At 34.7% G+C, this 21231-nt stretch overlaps 1 protein-coding gene and 2 pseudogenes across 1 annotated transcript in view; 1 reads left to right on the top strand and 2 right to left on the bottom strand.

The window, feature by feature from the left end:
• Positions 1-21231, bottom strand: part of LOC125836763 (berberine bridge enzyme-like 13) — a 79242-nt pseudogene that overhangs the window by 8936 nt on the left and 49075 nt on the right.
• LOC125836756 (berberine bridge enzyme-like 22) overlaps positions 1-21231 on the bottom strand; it is a 119494-nt gene that overhangs the window by 67660 nt on the left and 30603 nt on the right. The gene's annotated exons all lie outside the window — the stretch shown is intronic.
• LOC125836762 (berberine bridge enzyme-like 28) lies at positions 9569-19747 on the top strand (annotated as a pseudogene).

Here is a 21231-nt window from a genome sequence, read left to right as displayed (position 1 = left end):
TCAAGATATATACTTAACTCAAAGATATATACTTAACTCAAAGATATTTAACTCAAGGATACTCGACTCTTGAATAATTGAACTCAACCTGACTGACTTCTTTCAATATAAGGCAATTTAAAACAAGTGCGATATAAAGAAAGACTGTTTAAAACATGTTATAAACTCTGTGTGTATACAAGGATACAATAAGCCTGAGATGTATATAGAAATACAATTGAACTGATGTATATAAAATACAATAATTTCTGTGTATAAAAATATAATAACTGCTGTGGGAGTTTCTCTAACCGACAACCATCACATAAGAGCTATAGTGATGATACAGCGATCGACCTCACGCTGCCAGAGCATCTTATACCCGGCCAAAGGTATAAGACCTGAACTGCCTAATGGATCCACTAGTCTAATCTGAAAAGGATTCATCTAAAAAGTATGATCCTTTTCTACCCATGGTGGCTAACATGGTTCTATGGGGGCTGTGGGTTCTTTGAACGCTCCCCCAATTCGGTGCTCGATACTACTCCCAAAAATGTACTGGCTCTTATGTTTTTAAAACATATTTCTTCCTGCTGATATGAGATAATTACTCAAAAACTAGCCCGAAGGCTTTTTGGAAATCTCAGTTTCCAACCTTGTTTAAATGTAAAAACATTTCTTTAAAACTTCTTTGGGAATACATAGTTCCCTAATAACTTTGAGAAAAGAACTCAACTTTAAACTCTTTACTTTACTTGAACTCTTGGCTTGATGTGAAACTCTTAACTTAACATGAAACTCTTAACTTTTGACTTGACTTGAAACTCAATACTTAACTTGGAACTTGAGCCTTAGAATGAAGTTAAAACGCTCAATGAAGACTCTTGGAAAACCTTAAAGACTTGCTTTGACTTACTTACTTCTAAGCTTGACTTCACTTGACTTGGAAACTAACTTCACTTGAATTGGAAACTAACTTCACTTGACTTGGAAACTAACTTCACTTGACTTGTAGTTTTACTTGACTTTTGGAAGTACCTTGGAGTGTTGGAAACAACTAGGAAACATAGGTATAATACCTAGGAACATGTATAAAAAAAGAAATGGTGAATGAAAGGGAAGGATTGGTGTCCTTGGCACTAGGAGAGGTGCAACAGCCCAGCCCCTTTTTCCCCAAAAATCCGACTTTTTCCCCTTGTTTCTTTCCAATTCTAAACCCTCTCAACCTCAAGGTTTCAGCAGCAACACTTAGAATCATAAAGACCCTTATTATACAATAGATTCAACTCAAAAATCACAGCCAGAAATCTGTACTAAATCAGCAAGAACTTCAACACAACACCACTACAACTTCAACAACCAATAAATCTTCTCTTGGAATTAAAAACGAGTTGGTGTGTGGGGGTATGAACCAACCAACACTAAGGATCATAAAATCCCTCAATATACAATAGGTCACAACTCAAATACACAGCCCAATCCTGTCCCACAACCAACAATAACTTCAACAACACAACTAACAACATCAACAACAACTAACAACTTCAACAACAAATCCAATCTCTTCTCAAATCATAAAAACGAGCTTGGTATGTGGGGGGAAAGGATAAACCCACACTAAAGACTCACATACCTGATTAGGGATCACCCCCGACGAAAATCCATGACGATCCTTAGCTTCTTCTTCTCTTTCTCCTCTTCTTTTCCTCTTATTTCTCTCTTATCTTCCAAGCCCTAACTCTCACTCTTACTCTCACTCTTTAAAATGGGACAAAAATGATCCAAACATCAGTCTAACACCTCAATATAACCCAAAGAAAAGATTAGGGAAAAGACCAAAATACCCTTAAAATTTTCGGACTAAACAAACTGCACTGTGCGACTGTGCCAAGAGCCCAACTTCCAAAGGGCATAACTCACTCACACGAACTCGGAATCAAGCAAACTCGGTGGCGTTGGAAAGATCATTTCAAGGGCTTTCCATACATAACTGGAAATTTGCCTAAATCATTTTGAGCTAGGAGTTACGACTGCTCAAAGTTGACCAAAAACTCTTTTTTTTTTTCCATACTTAGCCAAATTTTCCAGATTATTTCCAAAATGACTATTTCCAATTCAACTCTTCTTGGAACTCAATGTGCTATACCTAGGGACCTTTACTTAACACTCAAGAAATTTTATTCCTCGGTAAAATCTCACTCCACATGAAGGACGTCTCGAGTCTTAGTTCGAAAAATTCTCTGGGGTGTTACACCTAATACCTCTAATTTATTGGAGACAAACACAAATGAAACTTCCAAGCACCAAAAGGATTAGTCAATTGTGATGTTTATTCATATAAAGGATCTTCCTCATGCCTAACGTGGGTTATTTGTTTTTGTTTTTATCTTATGGTCATAACATGCGTATAATTATTTATATATCATTGATAACGATCGATAAAACTAATTAGAGAAAAAAAAATTCTCCTATTTTGAATTTTACATATCTTCTAGATTTGATTATAATAGCCTACTTTCATATAATTGTATGGTCGAGTAGATAAGATTATCTACTATAATGGGTATTATCAATGTATTATAAAGAAATTTGTGTAGAAAACTTAACATTTCCTCTGCATTATTGGAACATAAGGATTAAACAAATATTCTAGTCATTAATTAACGTACACGTTTGTCCGACTTGATTTTTTAAATGTCAAACTATACCTTAATAAGAAATTGTAATTTTTCTAAATTTATGAAAATTGATGGGGTTTTGTGTCAAACTTCCTATATGTCTATTATCCCAAAAATATAATTTACCAAATCCACTTTGACCTTTAGATGATAAATATGGATAAAGATGTTAATACGAAAATATCAAGATAAATTCTACATATATAAATATATTGTACATATATCTCCACGGGTATAAAATGAGAAGGTATAATAATATTGACGACTTGTAATTGTGGTCCAAGACACTGCATAAATTATAATACGTTGAACTCAAAATGTCTAAATTTTTGTAATTGTGATGAGTAAATATAGGGGTGTCAAAAATGACCTCAAACATAGGTTATAACTCGTCTAACCCGTCCAGAATTTTAAGGGTTGGGTTCAATCTCAACCCATTCAAGCTTAACCCATTTTAAGAGAATCCTCATTTGAGCCCAATTCAATCTTCAATTTCAACCCGTTTTAAAATTCTTTACTAAGATATATTCCTATATTAAAGATATGAATTATTATCGATTTAACATCTTTTAGGATTTATCTATCTATTTGTTAGTTTTTTTTAAAAAAATCTTGAGCGAAAATTCGAATTGTGATTATAAAAGTTAAATATCACTATATTAAAATTATTGAGATTAATCGGGTCAAATTGGGCGGGTCAAGACCCAACCCATTTGAGCCCAAAGTAAATTTGGGCGGGTCAAAACCCAACCCGATTTCTATCTCAACCCATTTTAATATCTCCAATTTCAACCCAACTTGCCCATTTGACACCCCTAAGTAAATATCTCAAAAGGTTATAACTCAAGTATGTAAAATTATTAAACAAAGTCATTAAATTTAGTTTTGTATCGATAAAATCACTCAACTTATGACTTTCCTCTTATAAAATCTGTCACGCCCCAAGCCTACATTCTCGACGGGATCGACACCTAATTCGATTATTGAACCGAGCATATCCATACATAACATGAAACATTGAGAGCATACATCTTAGACATGAGCGGAAAATATGATTTAAGAGCATTTGTGAAAAATTGTCACGACCCAGACCGTTGTGATTGGCACACACACTAACCCTCCGGTGGGAAAACCACTACTACAACTCAAACCAAGCAACTAAACCAAAAACTAAAGCATTTAAGTTACGAAAGTAAGATAAATAACTAAAGATTGAAGTTCTCATAAACTTCCAAAAGATCTAACAACTAAACAATGCGGAAAAGCACCTAGAACCTGAAAGTCAATGTACCAAAGCATCTAAAGTTCAACAAGTCTAAACAAGAAGGGATACTACGCTAAACTAATGACTAATAACTAATTAGAAAGTCTAAGTCCGAAATGTGGACATAGACGGAAAGAGAACTCATGGCAGCCTGGAAGAACTGGCTCACCCTAAATTTGAACGACGATCACTAATCTTCTAAGCGAGGTCTGTCAATAGCCGCCTGAAGATGCCATGTACTCAACAAAGAAAGAGCAAGTGTAGTATCAGTACACAACCACAGTGTACTGGTAGGATCACACGGTTATCCCACTAAGTGCAACATACATAAGTCAAGACAATAATACAATAACATGCATACATTGAACATATACAATATTATCATCATTTTACGAACAATGAACAATTTCACGATTCTAAAATATCACAATTATATCAAGTCATTAGTCCTCTCATGTAACCCAAACCCAAACTATTAGCATACCGGAACATGGTACCCGATCCAATGATTATGCCAGAACGTGGCAACCGATCCCATAATTATGCCGAAACGTGGCAATCGATCCAAGTTAGTGTGTCGGAACGCAACACTCAATCCATTCAACAAGCCACAACACAATCGCAAAGTACATTATCATAATTATACAATCAAGTCATGATTCATGGCATTCATCATTCATATATCCTCATTTACAATTAATGTGATCAATAACACAACATTCACATACATACACGTATCATAATGAAGCAAGAACAAACATACATCACACCATCATAGAATCACAACCATCACCTACCTCGAAACAAGCTTGAAACCCTAAGAAACTTGATCTTTCCCTTTCCGGATTCGTTCCGCTTGTTCTTGGTCTACAAACAATTAATATAATACGGGAATCAATAAATAATCACTAATTACCTGGATTACGAACAATTCTAACAACCCTAGATCATACCCATGATCCCACTACCCAAACTAGGGCTTTTTCCACCATAGATTTCATATCAAAACCTCCCCCCATCGATAAGTACCCATTAGCTTACGTTATACATATTGAAAACGGATTCAGGGAGTTAAAACCTTACCTTTAGCCTCAAGAATGGTGGAAAACTGTCAAGAAAACACCTCGGGTCGTCCCTTAGCTCTTAAAGTCGAAAAGTGCATAATAAAATGTTTTTGGGATTTATTTCCGACTTAATCTCATCGAACCCGCTATAGCGGCCCCGCCCTGGCGACAGAAACCACCGCCAAAGCGGCTTGCACGAAACAATGAGCAAATTAAAGAATTTCAAAACCCCCATTTCACAACACGCCTTCAACCAACGACACTCAGAAACTATCCGCTCACGCTAAGATCAATTTCAGGAGTTCTACTCACCCGAATTCAATTATGTAAAGTCGTACGGGTTCCTTAACGACTTATCTAACTACTCATGTAATCAAAATCATAATTAGATCACCCAATTTCTACCAGATTACCCTAGACTTCAATGACTCCGATTTCATCCAAATCTGGACTAGGTTGGGAAATTCTAAGATACTACGAAAAAAATTTCTAGCCCAAAATTTTTCCCCGTTGGCTTTTCTATAACGACGGGAACAGGTCGTTACAAAAATGAGTTTCTTAAAGGGGTACTTTCCATATATCATAATACTAAGATTCATAAAATGATAGGAAAGTCAAGAATTGAAATACATATTACTAACTGTCTATGAAACCCCTCTAAAATAACTGGAAACTACATGCAGGGACAGGACCCTAGCATACCTTTAACAGGATATGTTAAAGTATCACAAGTAAGCACTAATCCCTAGGCACCAATAAAACATGAAGTGTAGAGCCTAGCATGTTGTTTGATCGTGTGTTCGCATACCTAAATCTGCATCATTTAAAGATGTAGCGCCCTCAACAAAAAGAACGAAGTAGATATGAAATTATATTGCATGTAAAATGGCAGAATGATACATGACATATATCATAAGAGAAACCAAACAACCAATAGAATAATAATTATGGCATGGAAGGAAATAAATAAACAAAAGTCATTAAGTCTATCATCGCAAATAGTTCGAGAGTTAATTAATATAACCGACACATTCCATCACATGAGCACATGGAGTCTGATCTCAACTTAATAAGCTAAAACATCTCACACTTCGAGTGTGAGACATACATACATATCATGTGAATCTATAATCAACCCTTATCAAGGCTACATAAAGGAATCTCCCGGACCAAAGATATGATCTTTAATCAACGTCAACAAATGTAGTCTCAGACATTCATCTCTTAGACTTATGCCTTCTCGATTAATCATTTAACTCCTTTGAATTATATAGCATGTTCATAAGTTAAGTCTGGTGGCTCATATTCATAAGTTTTGCATTTCGTGCATCATAGCTTGAAACCATGAAAAACATATCATGTCATAAAGGTCGTATCATAAATATTAATAGATATCAAAAGTAATCAACGAACTTAATTTTTAAATAGAACTCATTTCTTTCATATTCATTCAAACAAGTTGTAAACTTGAGATAATAGAGGAGGAATGCTTTGTTCATTTCTAAAGAAATTTGTTGGATCAATTTTAGTCCTAACTTGCACCAATCTATCAAAGTTGTTCTTGAAATATCTCTCTCCCGAAATTCTTGCCTGTGCATAGCTTGTGCTTCCATTAACATTGTTCACTTCTAAATCAAGATCTCTATAATTGAAATCAGCAGCTCTAGGAGATTTTGATACATACTTAACCATGTATACGTAAAATTTTCGACTCCAAGCTACGTTTCTTTGAGAATTTTCAATGTTTCCCCAATACACTGCATACTCAATCATGAAAATATTTCTAGCTCTATGAGGGAAAGGAGTTTCAGATTCTGAGATGTCACTCAACTTTCCTCCATAAGGACTAAACTATACTTCAGCACCTGAGTTTTCACCTACTAATTGGTTGAATAGTTTCCATATACCTTCAAGACCATAAATAGAAATTGATTGTTGGACATAGTCTGATTTCCTTTGAAATATCCTCTTTGATTAGTTGTGGTATTCCAATTTAGCAACACATCAAGTGATGTGCCCTTAGGAAAACCGACAAAGAAGAGTATCGATCTAATCCAACTCATCTCTATGCAATCTTCTTTCATCAATTCTAGTTCCGGGATCCCCCAACGAACACTGTAGTGAAAAAGGTATAGTCCTTTGCCCACCCCTGAATGGAAATTCACTATTTCTCAAGAAGATCCTGAGGAGGAGATTATCATCAACTTTGTTTGCGATATGTTGCCATTTGTCAATAAGTTGTGTTGCATTTTATTCCAACGTTCATGGCACATATTGATTCTCAATCATGGATTCGCCCATTAGTATCAATTAGCTTAGCATCAATGATGTTATCAACAAAAGTACCAAATTTTTGTGACATCATGCCATAGCCTCCACCACGAAAGTGTCCACCAACACCAACAGTTGGGCAAATCCCAGCAACAAAGGCCAATTCTTTTACTTTTTTCCGCGATTCTATAGTAAACTTCATCCACACTCCTAAAAACTCATGGAGCGGGCTTATCATTTTTGACACATGTTATGATCTTATTGGCTTCTTGTTTGACTTGGCATTCCACGTTATTTGTCACATGATACCAAGTTGGGCCTCTAGGATGTGATTAAATTGGACTTAACCAACTGGGTTAATCCTTGTAGCCCAAATCAATTAATTTAGGCTTTAATTAAATCCATATTTATTAGACTTAAATAATTAACCGAATTAAATTAATCTATTATATTTATTTGGACTAATATATTCATGAATTTAATATAATCCGAATCATTTTATAAATTTATGTTTAATACATTTTAAATGCTTACACATATATAGGCATGTTTAAATGCATGTGTTGAATATATAACTAAAACATTTTTAATACAAATGTATTATAAGTATTTTGTGTGAAGTTCAAATATTACGGTATAATTTAAATTAATTTTACGTTGTTAAAATGTATTATATTTGTTGGGATAACAACAATAAAATTTATAACAATGTATAATATTGAATTCAAATTGTATTACAACTATAGTTTATATAATAACACATAAACTAATTTGAATAATTTTTTGAATATTGAAATTCAGGTATATATCTTTTTAATATCGTTTAATAAGAGAAAAAAAATAAAAAATAATTATAATACATTTTGAATTCAATATTTGATACCATTGGTATCAAGGAGTAAATTAGTAGTGGTTTTATATATATATATATATATATATATATATATATATATATATATATATACTTGATACAATCAGAGTATATATATATATCCTAATGCTATCAAGAGTAAATTAGTAGTTTTTTCTCTAAATAACTCTTTCATACCACCAGAGTATATATATACTTTCATAGTATCAAGAAGTAATTTAGTTATATATACTCTGGTAGTATCAAGTATAAATTTAGTTAAAATTGATACCATCAGGGTATATACATACTTGGTATACCACCAGGGTATATATATAACCTAATGGGATCAAGGAGTAGTTGAGTAGTATTTTCATTGAATTACTCTTTGATACCATCAGTATTTTTATACTATATACTTTGATGGTATCAAGGAATAACTTAGTAATGTTTTCACTGAAGTGAGTTTTCTTCCTTGATACCACCAGAGTATACTTCCTTGATACAACCGGAGTATATATGTACTCCAATGGTATCAAATATCAAATGGTTATTAAAGTTAAAGTTATGTCATCAATGATAATAAATAAAAAGGTAACATTAAAAGGGTAATTAATCAAATAAAATATATTATTTAAGTAAAGTTTTCAAAATCAAATAGCATTAGTTTCTTTTTTTTGAAAAAAATAGTAATATCGCCATGAAATCCATTGCAGCGATGGGAGTTGCTACTAAAGGTAGAATGTTTTGTGGCTATTGAAGTCGTCACTAACAACAGTCAGCACCTTTTTTAGTGGCAATTTATTATTGTCATCACAAATAACATTTAGTTATGAAAGTACTTGGAACAACTGTAATGTCGCCACTGAAAAACTTTAGGCGACTTTCTTGCTATCTGTAGTGACATTTGTTGCCACTAAAATTCCAGTTTCTTGTAGTGATATCTTGTGTTGGTAAAACACCTCCTTCTTCTTGCTAGATGTGTTCTTGATTGTCAGCACAACCTCTCCTGCCTCACTATGTTATTCAATGTGTTGTGAATTACCAACACGAATTGTTGATGGGATAGTTGAGATCCCTCCACACTTAATCAGATGCCTCGGTTATAAGAATCGGGTTATCAGAATAAATAAAAGATGCACATACTTCCTCATGTTTAACATGATACAACATAGAACGAGTGCAATAATATATTAATAGTATATGAAATTCAAAGATAAAATTTCTTTGGACTTAGTGACACAAAGCCATTTTCAGGAGCAAATAGAATGTGAATACCAGACACTAAAACTGGGTAGAAAACAAAAAAATAATTAATAATTATGACCCTAAAATAAAAATAAGAATAAAAACAAATAATCCACGTTAGCCATGAGGAAGCCCCTGCATCTTCCATGTGAATAAAACTAATACTCGTAAAACTATAAATAGAAGTTGTTAGTTTCCATTTAGTCCAACAATTATGACTAAGCTTACAATCTTTCTTTTTCTTTCTATTTGGTTTTCATCATCCTATTCATGGTCCAACAAAACTCATGATGACTTTCTTGAATGCCTTTCTCACAAAATTATGAACTCAAACTCATCACAAGTCATCCACACTCCTAAAAACTCATCATATTCCACCCTTTTGAACTCCTTTTCAGATAACCTAAGGATAACCTCCGACTTCAAACCATCAATTATTTTTACTCCTACCAAAGAATCTCAAATCCAGGTAGCTATACATTGCTCCAAGTTACATGACCTACAAATCAGAATTCGAAGCGGTGGACAGACCATGAGGGACTTTCATACATTTCAGAGACCCCTTTTTTCATAATTGATCTTAGAAACCTAAGATCAATATCCATTGATACCAAAAAAAAGACTGCTTGGATTCAAGCTGGCACCACCATAGGGGAACTTTACTATAGAATCGCAGAAAAAAGTAAAAAATTGGCCTTTCCTGCTGGAGTTTGCCCCACTGTTGGTGTTGGTGGACACTTTAGTGGTGGAGGCTATGGTATGTTGGCACGGAAATTTGGTACTGCTGCTGATAACATCATTGATGCAAAATTAATCGATGCTAATGGACAAATCAAGGATCGAGAATCAATGGGTGAGGATCACTTTTGGGCTATTAGAGGAGGCGGAGGGACTAGTTTTGGTCTCATTATCTCATGGAAAGTGAAATTACATTATATTCCAAAAAAGGTAACCGTATTCAACGTGACACGAACATTGGAACAAAATGCAACTCAACTAATTTACAAATGGCAACATATAGCGGACAAAGTTGATGACAATCTCCTCCTGAGGCTCTTCCTGAAGAGCAATGTTCAATCTCCATTCAAGCCTGGACAAAGGAGTATCCAAGCCATATTCTCTACAATGTTTGCTGGAGGAGTAGATGAACTCCTCCACGAGATGCAAAAGAGCTTCCCAGAATTAGGATTAATGAAAGAAGATTGCATTGAGATGAGTTGGATTGAATCTATAATATTCTTCTATGGCGGTTTCCCTAATGGCACATCACCTGATGTGTTACTAAATTGGAATACCACAAGTAATCTACATATATATTTTAAAGGGAAATCAGACTATGTCCAACACCCAATTTCTATAAAGGGTCTTGAAGGTATATGGAAACTATACAACCAATTGGGCGAAAACACAGGTGTTGAATTACAGGTTAGTCCCTATGGAGGAAAGTTGAGTGACATTTCAGAATCTGAAACACCTTTCCCTCATAGAGCTGGAAATATATTCATGATTGAGTATGCGGTTTATTGGATAAAAATGGAAGATTCTAAGAGAAGCATAGATTGGAGTCAAAAGATCTACACATACTTGGGTAAGTATGTGTCAAAATCTCCTAGAGCTGCTTATTTCAACTATAGAGATCTCGATTTAGGAATGAACAACAAAGGAAACACAAGCTATGAACAAGCAAAAATTTGGGGGGAGAAATATTTCAAGAACAACTTTGATAGATTGGTGAAAGTGAAGACAAAAATTGATCCAACAAATTTCTTTAGGAATGAACAAAGTATTCCTCCTCTATTATCTTAAGCTTAATTAACTTGTTTATTGGTGTTTGTGATTATTGTTCTTGAGTGTGTTCAACTTCCTTTGATTATTGATTCTCGCTTAGCTTCTTGGCTTTGCCTATCAGTTTGTGTGACTAGACCTTGAGAAATTAATCATGAGCTTACTTGCCATTACTTATCGTATATATATGTTGTAGCAAATTAAGATATCAACTATTGCTCCATTTTTAAAACTTTTTTTTGTACTAAACGATGTAATATATTATAGCTTGATATGCATCGATATGAGGAAGTGGCAGAGTGTTACTACTACTAGAGCGGGATATATAATACGTATTATAAAATTTACTAGAGCTAGTTGACTTTTTTTGCCTAGCAAATAGAGTTTCTATTTTGTCTGCTTCTAGTCTCCCAGTTGCACAAACAATGGAGGATCTGCCCATAACAAAAATGAGTTAGCCTTTGATACTCCATTTTAATGTTTGAAACATATGTTTACTTCAATTAACACTAAGCCATAACTTTGGACTTCGTGACACAGAGTCATTTTCAGGAGCAAAAATAGAAGAATCAATAACAATTTTATTTTCAAAATTCAATTAAACCACAAAATAAGTAGTACTCAAGAATGTAGCTTTTGTATTCTTGAATTAGTGATCTCATCATTTGATTAATGTCACTCAATTTTTATAAAGTATTTTCAAGTGTTTGCCTTTTCAAAGAAAAAAAACACTATTTATAAGATGAAAGTTTTAAAAAGAAATTTTTTTTCCAGTAAGTAGAAGTTATTAATAGGTTCATAAATATTACAAATAAACAAGTAACTTTCAAGAACCTAAAACGCAAAACTAAATGAAGAATGAATTCTTGAAAATTCACATTAGTTTATTTGGAAATTAATATTTTTTCTCGGAACTGTTTCAAAATTAATTGAAATAATAATTCTTACAATCACTTAGTTTTCAAAAAAAAAATAGCATGAGTTTTTTTGACACCTTACGACCATTATCCTACATGTTGGGGTTGCATTTGGATTTGGGAGATCCGGTGGTTTCGATTGTTGTTTGGCTCGCGTCGGAGTTACTTTCAAACCCCCTTCGTCTAATAAATACATGATTAAAATTATTATTATTATTGGTATAAAGAGTAGATATCAAATTCTCCTAGCTAATTCATATGTTAATTACTTCTTTAGATCTTGAACCCCTTTAGTAAAAATCCTGGCTCCACTACTGCCCATCAAAGGGGACTCAAGTTGCCGACAGTATTAGAGTTTTCTTTTCTACACTTTTTTTCTTACACTTATTATCTGCATCAAATTCATATTATCCCTTCAAATACTTGTAAAGTATGCAAATCTGGGGAAAGAAACTACTTATCACTTCTTTAACATCAATGATCCCTATTGTTTCCTCAAGCAACTCTTCACTAAGAGTGCTCACACTCACTACAATACTATGCCTACTTCAATTATAATTTTTTCCATTCTATGTCATCTTTGGGAATCCCAAAATGATCGCATCTTTTAGCACAAATATTCCCAACCCAATACTGCAGTAATTCAGAACTTGGCACTAGAATAATATCATATAGGGCTTAACAACAAAAACTGATTGTGCTTTAAGCCCTTATATCCATACTCAAGGAATTGGTGGAGTCTTTCACGATTTTGCAGGAAACTTGATAATTTGTTTTGCAGGAGAATTGAATGCAAATATACCTTTGCAAACAAAAGCATTAATTAGCACTGCTCCACGGCCTACAGCTTGCAATAGCTCATTATTTGACATCACTACAAATCAATATAGATGTTAAAGAGGTTCTTCAACATATCGAAAACACATCTAACTCTCATATGTCATTTTTTGATGATCGTAGGCACCTCCTCAACCACCTTAAAGATCCATCATTTGCACATGTGTACAGTGAGCAAAATACAGTCGCTGAAAAAATGGCACATTTTGGTTCTTCAATGAATGGTGGCAGCATAAGAATATTTAACCAACCTCCTATTTTTGTTATGGATCTCCAAGAAGCAGGTCAAAGAGGGGTTACAAAATCAAGAATTATAGCACATGCTCCATCCAACACATACACAAAGTTGTAATTGATTAGTTCACAATTTTTTTTGTACTAAAAGTTTTTGTAATGTCAGTAATATAGGTACTATGCTAATCATCCTTCTAGTTCTAAATATAGAATAGATACTAGTACTCACTCTTTGTATTCCACTCATGGGAATCTAGCTTCATGTACACTTTCTCATATATATATATATATATATATATATATATATATATATATATATATATATATATATCTTATTAATTAAACTATGAAATTTTTAAACTAGGAAGCTTTTAAAAGTTGAAACTTTGACTTTAGCATTCAACTTTTTGGGCTCTTTTATTGGGTTGGCCAAATCTTCTTCCTTTTTGAGCTTGAGTCTGGACACTTCTTTAGTGATCAAACATATCCATTGAAGTCTGTCAACTTAAGTGCAAGTAGGCCGACATGGTTACTATCACTTGGGTTTGAGCTTCTGAAATAGAAAAAAAATGTTGGGAGCTAGTGCCACCATCATAAGTGGGTGACGAGAGGGAGTTGCTCGGATGGTAAGCACCCCTCACTTCCAACCCGAATCTTGCTAGTTCGAGTCACCAAAAGAGCAAAAGGGATGGAGGCTAAAAAAACCATCGTCATGCAACACAAAATTTGGATTTAATCGAATATCAATGCGGTTACACCCCATTAATGGAACCCGCAGGTGCATGATCCGAATTTCTGAAGATCCATGGAAAAATCGTCCTAAGTTAGTCGCCATATGTCGAAGAAATCCCCTTTTCATCAAGGATGTGTATATATTATCAATAATATTTTCTACTAGCTTACCAAACAACAACTAAAAAAAAGAAGAAGTAAATAGCTACTAATTAATTATTTTTTAAGAAAACATTTTTCAGTTATCTCAATTTAGTGGGACAGGTTTTCATAGTCTTGCAACATATGACAAACAACAGAGGCAATGAACGATTGTATTTTGCACCTAATCTATTTGGTGTCTACAAAATATGAACTTTCGTTGTTTTTTTTTATTATTCCGTTTTAAATTTGAATGTTTGAAAATTATAAGAAAAATACTATAACTTGGCAGAAGTTAATAGATGAAACTATCATGCACTATTTTCTCTGGATATATCATGCCTCCATTTAATACATAAAAGCCTTATTTTTTGAAACCGGTAATACAATGGCTTCGCAATAAACTGCATAAATTACTACTAATCAAATTAAGATAATAGAGGAGGAATACTTTGTTCATTCCTAAAGAAATTTGTTGGATCAATTTTTGTCTTAACTTTCACCAATCTATCAAAGTTGTTCTTGAAATATTTCACTCCCCAAACTCTTGCTTGTTCATAGCTTGTGTTTCTTTTATTGTTCACTCCTAAATCAAGATCTCTATAGTGAAATAAGCAGCTCTTGGAGATTTTGACACATACTTAGCCATGTATCGATAAAGTTTTCGATTCCAAGCTATGTTTCTTTTAGAATTTTCAATATTCCCCCAATTCACACCATAATGCATCATAAATATATTTCCGGCTCTATGAGGGAAAGGAGTTTCAGATTCTGATTTCTCACTCAACTTTCCTCCCCAAGGACTAAATTCTAACATGGCGTTCGAGTTTTTGATTGATGATAATTGGTTGAGTAGTTTCCATATACCTTCAAGACCATTTATAGAAATTGGGTGTTGGACGTAGTCTGATTTCCCTTTGAAGAATCCTACATTATAAGTTGAGCTATTCCAATGTAGTAGCACATCAGGTGATGTGCCCCTAGGGAGACTGTTAAAGAAGAGTATCGATTCGATCCAACTCATTTCAATGCAATCTTTCTTCACTAACCCTAGTTCCGGGAACCAATCTTGCATTTCATGGAGGAGATCATCTGTAACATCCGACAATTTGAAATAGCTTTGAAGATGCTTAGGATTGGAAATTTTCATTTTTTTTGGAAAGAATTTTAAAGTTTTGGAAATTTTGGCTAAGTATGGAAAATGTGAATTTTTGGCCAACTTTGAACAGCCATAAATTCTAGCTCAGGATGAGTTAGGTGGAATTCAAGTTATGGTTGCAAAGTTCGTGGAATGATCTTTCTAACGCCACCGAGTTTGCTCAATTCCGAGTCCGTATGAGCGAGTTATGGCCATTGAAAGTTGGGCAGTTGACAAGGAAATCCGTCCGGGAATCATTAAGGGCATTTTAGTCTTTTCCCTAGCCAATTCTTTTGGGATTATATTGTTGTATAGGGCTGATCTTTGGATCATTTTTGTTCCATTCTAAGAGAGTGAAGGCTAGGGCTTGAGAGTGAAGAAGAGAGGAATAAGAGAAGAAGAGGAGAAGAAGAAGAAGAGGAAAATCGAGGAGATCAACAAGTTCCACCAAGATCATCGTGGATTTTCGTCGGGGGTGATCCCTACCAAGGTATGTGAGCTTTTAGTGTTGGGTGATCCTTTCCCCCACACACCCAACCCCTTTTATTCATTAAGAAAGGATTGGCTTTGTTGTTAAAGTTGTGAGTTGTTGTGGTTAAAGTTGTTAAAGTTGTTAGTTGTGGTTGTTGATTGAAATGTTGAGATTCTTGATGATTTGGAACTTGTTTCCGGTTGGGGTTTTGAGTTGAAATCTATTGAATGTTGAGGGACTTCATGTTTTTAAGTGATTGGGGCTGGAACCTTTGAGGTTAGAGGATTTAGAGTTGGAGACGTGAAGGAGAAAGTCGGGCAGCTTGCGAGGAGCACGTCCGCGTCGCGGACTTGTTCCCTCTGTGAACAAAAATCTTCTCCGCGTCGCGGACAGGACGCGGACTCCACTGTTTTCAGAATTTATGTTCGAAGATTTTCTTTAGTTTGGCTGTCCCAAATCATTCCTAAATCATTCCTAAACACCTTGGGGTCCTTCCAAACACCAATCAAGTCCTTGAATCCATAATTCAAGTCAAGTGAAGTTAGATTCCAATTCAAGTGAAGTCAAGCTTAGAAGTTAAGTAAGTCCAAGCAAGTCTTTAAAGCTTTTCAAGAGTCTTCATTAAACGTTTTAACTTCATTCTAAGGCTCAAGTTCCAAGTTAAGTATAGAGTTTCAAGTCAAGCAAAGAGTATAGAGTTTCAAGCTAAGTAAAGAGTTTCAAGTTCCAAGTTTAGTAAAGAGTAAAGAGCATATAGTTTCAAGTCGAGTAAAGAGTATCGAGTTTCGAGTTAAGTCAATAGTCAAGAGTTGAGTTCATTTCTCAAAAAGTAATTAGGGAACTAAGTATTTCCCAAGGAAGTTATAAGTGTTTTCACATCTAAGTTGAGAGGAAACAGAGATTTTCAAAAGAGTTTTGAGAAGTTTGAGCACTATCTCTTTAAAAAAAATAAAAGATGAGTTTTTCAAAAGAGTTTCTAAAATATGATTAGATATGACAAATCGAGTATGTCATCAATGTTTAAACAGTATGGTCTTTAGATATACCATCAATGTTTAAGCAGTATGAATATCCCGAGTCATCAATGATCATATTAAAAATATGGTTTTGATTTGTTCTTTTTAGAAAGAGTTTTCAAGTGCCTTCGGGCTAAGTTTTGAATAATTACCTCAACTAAAGAAAGATGTGTTTAAAACACTTATGAGCTAAAGTATTTTTGGGAGTAGTCTTGAGCACCGAGTTGGGGACACGAGTTCATATTAACTCAACTCTCCATAAGAACCATGTAGCCAAACATGGGATTTCTCGGATCATACTTTTTAGATGATCACGAAAGTTAAGCTAGTGGATCCATTAAGCAAAAGTTAAAGTAAGGTCCTATATCGATGGCAAGGTATAGGATGGTCCTTGGGCAACGTGAGGTAAAACGTTGTATCACCACTTAGTTTCATAGTGGTGGTTATCGGTTAGAGAAACTCCCACAGCAGTAAAAAGAGCTTGGTTCCTCGATAAGTTCTGCTTAGTATGGATGGGGGTATGGGACTTCATTCATGCATTGCACAAGTAGACTTTGAGAGGAAGCATGGTATTTTCATGATATTATAAATATGATTTTTACGTCATGTTTTAATAGTTACAAAGGCTTTATATATTGCATGTGTCTCATTGCTTTATATTAAGTTCAGTTATTCTTGAGTTGTACAGAGCCAAGGTAAGTTCTCTTTTGTATCCCTTTTCAAGCTTAAGTTGTTTTTAGCGGTCCAGCTCGCATACTCGTACATTCCATGTACTGATGCCAGTTGGCCTGCATCGTTTTATGATGCAGACGCAGGTACCCAGGATCAGCATTCTGCACGCCGTTGATCCAGTGAGCACTCTAGAGTCAGGGGTGAGCCTCATTGCTTCCAGAGGGCTCAGTTATTTTGTTCTCTTAGTTTTGTTTATTAGGGTGTTGCGGGGTCTGTCCCAACATCCATCTAAGTATTTTAGAGGCTTCATAGACAGTCAGTCAGTTAGTTTTGAGTCTCTTATCTATGTATATATGTAAGTATTCTATTTTGAGACTCGAGTTGCCTTTTTGGCCAGATATGTATCATTTAAGTTGTTTATGTCTCTGCATAGCACTGAGTTATTCTGTTGAGTAGGTTTCCGCTGAGTTAAGAAAGTCAGGCCAAGGGTTCGCTTGGGGCCAGCAATGGTCTCCGAGTGCCGGTCCCGCCCAGGGTGTAGGCTCGGGGCGTGACATCATCGACTCCTCCAATGAACATTGTAAAGAAAAAGGCGTGGACAGTCTTTTTCCCATGGCTGAGTTGAGATTCAGTATTCCACAAGAAGATCCTGAGGAGGAGATTGTCATCAACTTTGTCCGCGATATGTTGCCATTTGTAAATTAGTTGAGTTGCATTTTGTTCCAACGTTCGTGTGACTTTGAATACAGTTACCTTTTCTGGAATATCAAGTAATTTCACTTTCCATGAGATAACGAGACCAAAACTAGTCCCTCCCCCTCCTCTAATAGCCCAAAAGTGATCCTCACCCATTGATTCTCGATCCTGAATTTGTCCGCTAGCATCGATTAATTTTGCATCAATGATGTTATCAGCAGCAGTACCAAATTTTCGTGACATCATGCTATAGCCTCCACCACTTAAGTGTCCACCAACACCAACACTAGGGCAAACCCCAACAATAAAGGCCAGATTTTTACGTTTTTGAGCGATTCTATAGTAAACTTCCCCTAGGGTCGCCCCAGCTTGAATCCAAGCAGTCCTTTTCTCGGTATCAATGGATATTGATCTTAGGTTTCTAAGGTCAATTACGACAAAGGGGTTCTCAGAAATGTATGAAAGTCCCTCATAGTCATGTCCACCGCTTCAAATTCTGATTTGTAGGTCATGTACCTTGGAGCAATGTATAGCTGCCTGGATTTGTGATGCATTCGTAGGTGTGAAAATAATTGATGGTTTGAAGTCAGAATCCTTGGGTTTTGTGAAAAAAAGGAGTTATAAATGGTTGAATATGATGAGTTCTTAGGAGTGTGGATGACTTGTGATAATAAGGTTGAGTTGATAATTTTGTGAGAAAGACATTCAACAAAGTTATCATGACTTTTGTTAGCCCATGATGATGAAATTAGGCAAATTGAGAGAAAGAGAAAGATTGTTAAGTACTGCTCATAATTGATTATTTTATTTGTTGTTGAAAATTTTGATGATGAAGAAAATGAAAATTAACAACTTGTATTTATAGGGAGAAATTAAAGAAGCTTAGTTTATATTAATTAATTCTAAAAGATTTTCTTTAATTTGTTGTCACAATCAAATTAAAAGATGCACATGCTTCCTCATGTTTAACATGGATTATTCGTTTTATATTTTGTGATACAACTTTGAATGAGTATGATAATAGTATAAGAAATTCAAAGATAAAATTTCTTTGGACTTGGTGACACAAAGTAATTTTCAAGAGCAAATAGAATGTGAATATCAGACACTAAAACTGGATAGAAAACAAAAAAAATAATACACCCTCTATATCCCATGTGACTTACTTTTATTTTTAGTCAGTTCCAAAAAAATAACACATTTCTATATTAAGTAACAATTTAACTATAAAATGTTTATTTTACCCTTAATGAAATGATTTACACTAGAAAAATCAGACTATGTCCAACACCCAATTTCTATAAAGGGTCTTGAAGGTATATGGAAACTATACAACAAATTGGGCGAAAATGCAGGCGTTGAATTACAGTTTAGTCCCTATGGAGGAAAGTTGAGTGAGATATCAGAATCTGAAACACCTTTTCCTCATAGAGCTGGAAATATATTCATGATGGAGTATGCGGCTTTTTGGATGAAAATGGAAAATTCTAAGAGAAGCTTAGATTGGAGTCGAAAACTTTATCGATACATGGCTAAGTATGTATCAAAATCTCCTAGAGCTGCTTATTTCAACTATAGAGATCTTGATATAGGAGTGAACAATATTAATGGAAACACAAGCTATGAACAAGCAAGAATTTGGGGAGTGAAATATTTCAAGAACAACTTTGATAGATTGGTGAAAATCAAGACAAAAATTGATCCAACAAATATCTTTAGAAATGAACAAAGTATTCCTCCTCTATTATCTTAAGCTTAACTTGTTCTTGAGTGTATGTGACTATTAATTGTCGCTTAGATTTTTGGTTTTGCCTATCAGTTTGAGTGATTATATATTATCTTGAGAAAACTAAATGACTTTTGTTCACTTTACTCCTAGGGATTAGTCCTTATGATATTTTAATATATCATGTCACAACAATAAAAATAACTTTTAGCGGCAATAAATATACACATTAATAAAGAGTGCTAAAGTCTATACCGGTAGTAGTTAAATGTCATTGGATCCATTGTCTCTATAGGTTTTAGGGACATTCGCAAAGAATGCTAATTGCCGCTAAATATATATATTTAGCGGCAATTAAGCTATTAACATTAATTAATTGCTGCTAAAGATCATTTATGATGTAGTGTGTTAAAGGTATGATAGGGTCTTGTCCCTGCATGTAGTTTCAAGTTATGTTAGAGGGGCTTCATAGAAAGTTAGTAATATGTGATAATATTCTGATTGTTTTCAATCTACTTGCTTCTATGAAAATGGAAGAGATTGCATTTATTTCTTATGCACTCAATGAATGAATTACAAGTTCACATTCAGCTATATATATGTACAACTATACTAACTAACAGTGCCAATGGACCAATAGAATGTTGATAGCTGTATTAGGAATAACCGACTCAACTAATCAGCCTAACAACTAATTCTGCAAACTAATTAACCTGCAAACTAATTAACTAGTTCTCAAGACTTGGCAATGCTCTTTGCATATTCCTCAATACCCCCCTTCAAGCTAGGGGTTATGAAGGTGTTCTTCATCCCAAGCTTGGACACAAGATACTCGTGTTGTGTTCGTCCCAAACCTTTAGTCAACACATCAGCAGGCTGTTCAGAAGTAGGCAAGTACTGAATGGTCACAAGACCTCCTTGAATCTTTTCCCTAATAAAATGACAATCAATGTCAATATGTTTAGTCCTCTCATGAAAGACAGAATTAGAGGCAATTTGAATAGCAGCTGTGCTATCACACTGAATTACAACAGGCATAACAATTGGCATATCCAATTCTCTAAAAAGACCAGTTAACCATGTTACTTCAGCTACAGCCGAGGCCATACTCCTGTACTCTGCCTCTGCAGAACTCCTGGAGATAGTGGGTTGTTTCTTGGACTTCCAGGACAAGAGAGACTCCCCAAATTTAATTAGATAACTAGTAATGGATCTCCTTGTGTCAAGACAGGATCCCCAATCAGCATCACAAAAAACATGAAGAGATCCATTTGGTTGAGCAACTAGGAGGATGCCTGAACCTGGGGCCTGTTTAATGTATTTCACAACTCTTATAACAGCATCCATGTGGGATCTTTTTGGAGCATTCATGAATTGGCTAAGGGTCTGAACTGCATAAGACAAATCAGGTCTTGTAACAGTAAGATAGAGCAACCTCCCAACCAGTCTTTGGTATTCACCAGGATCTAGTAGTACTGTATCAGAAGAAGACCCCATAAGCTTGTCAAAAA

This window comes from Solanum verrucosum, unplaced genomic scaffold (assembly GCF_900185275.1).
Source record: "Solanum verrucosum unplaced genomic scaffold, falcon-dt-bn FXZP01000278.1, whole genome shotgun sequence".
In the NCBI taxonomy this organism is placed as follows: Eukaryota; Viridiplantae; Streptophyta; class Magnoliopsida; order Solanales; family Solanaceae; genus Solanum; species Solanum verrucosum.
This window is presented reverse-complemented; position numbering and strand designations above follow the sequence as displayed.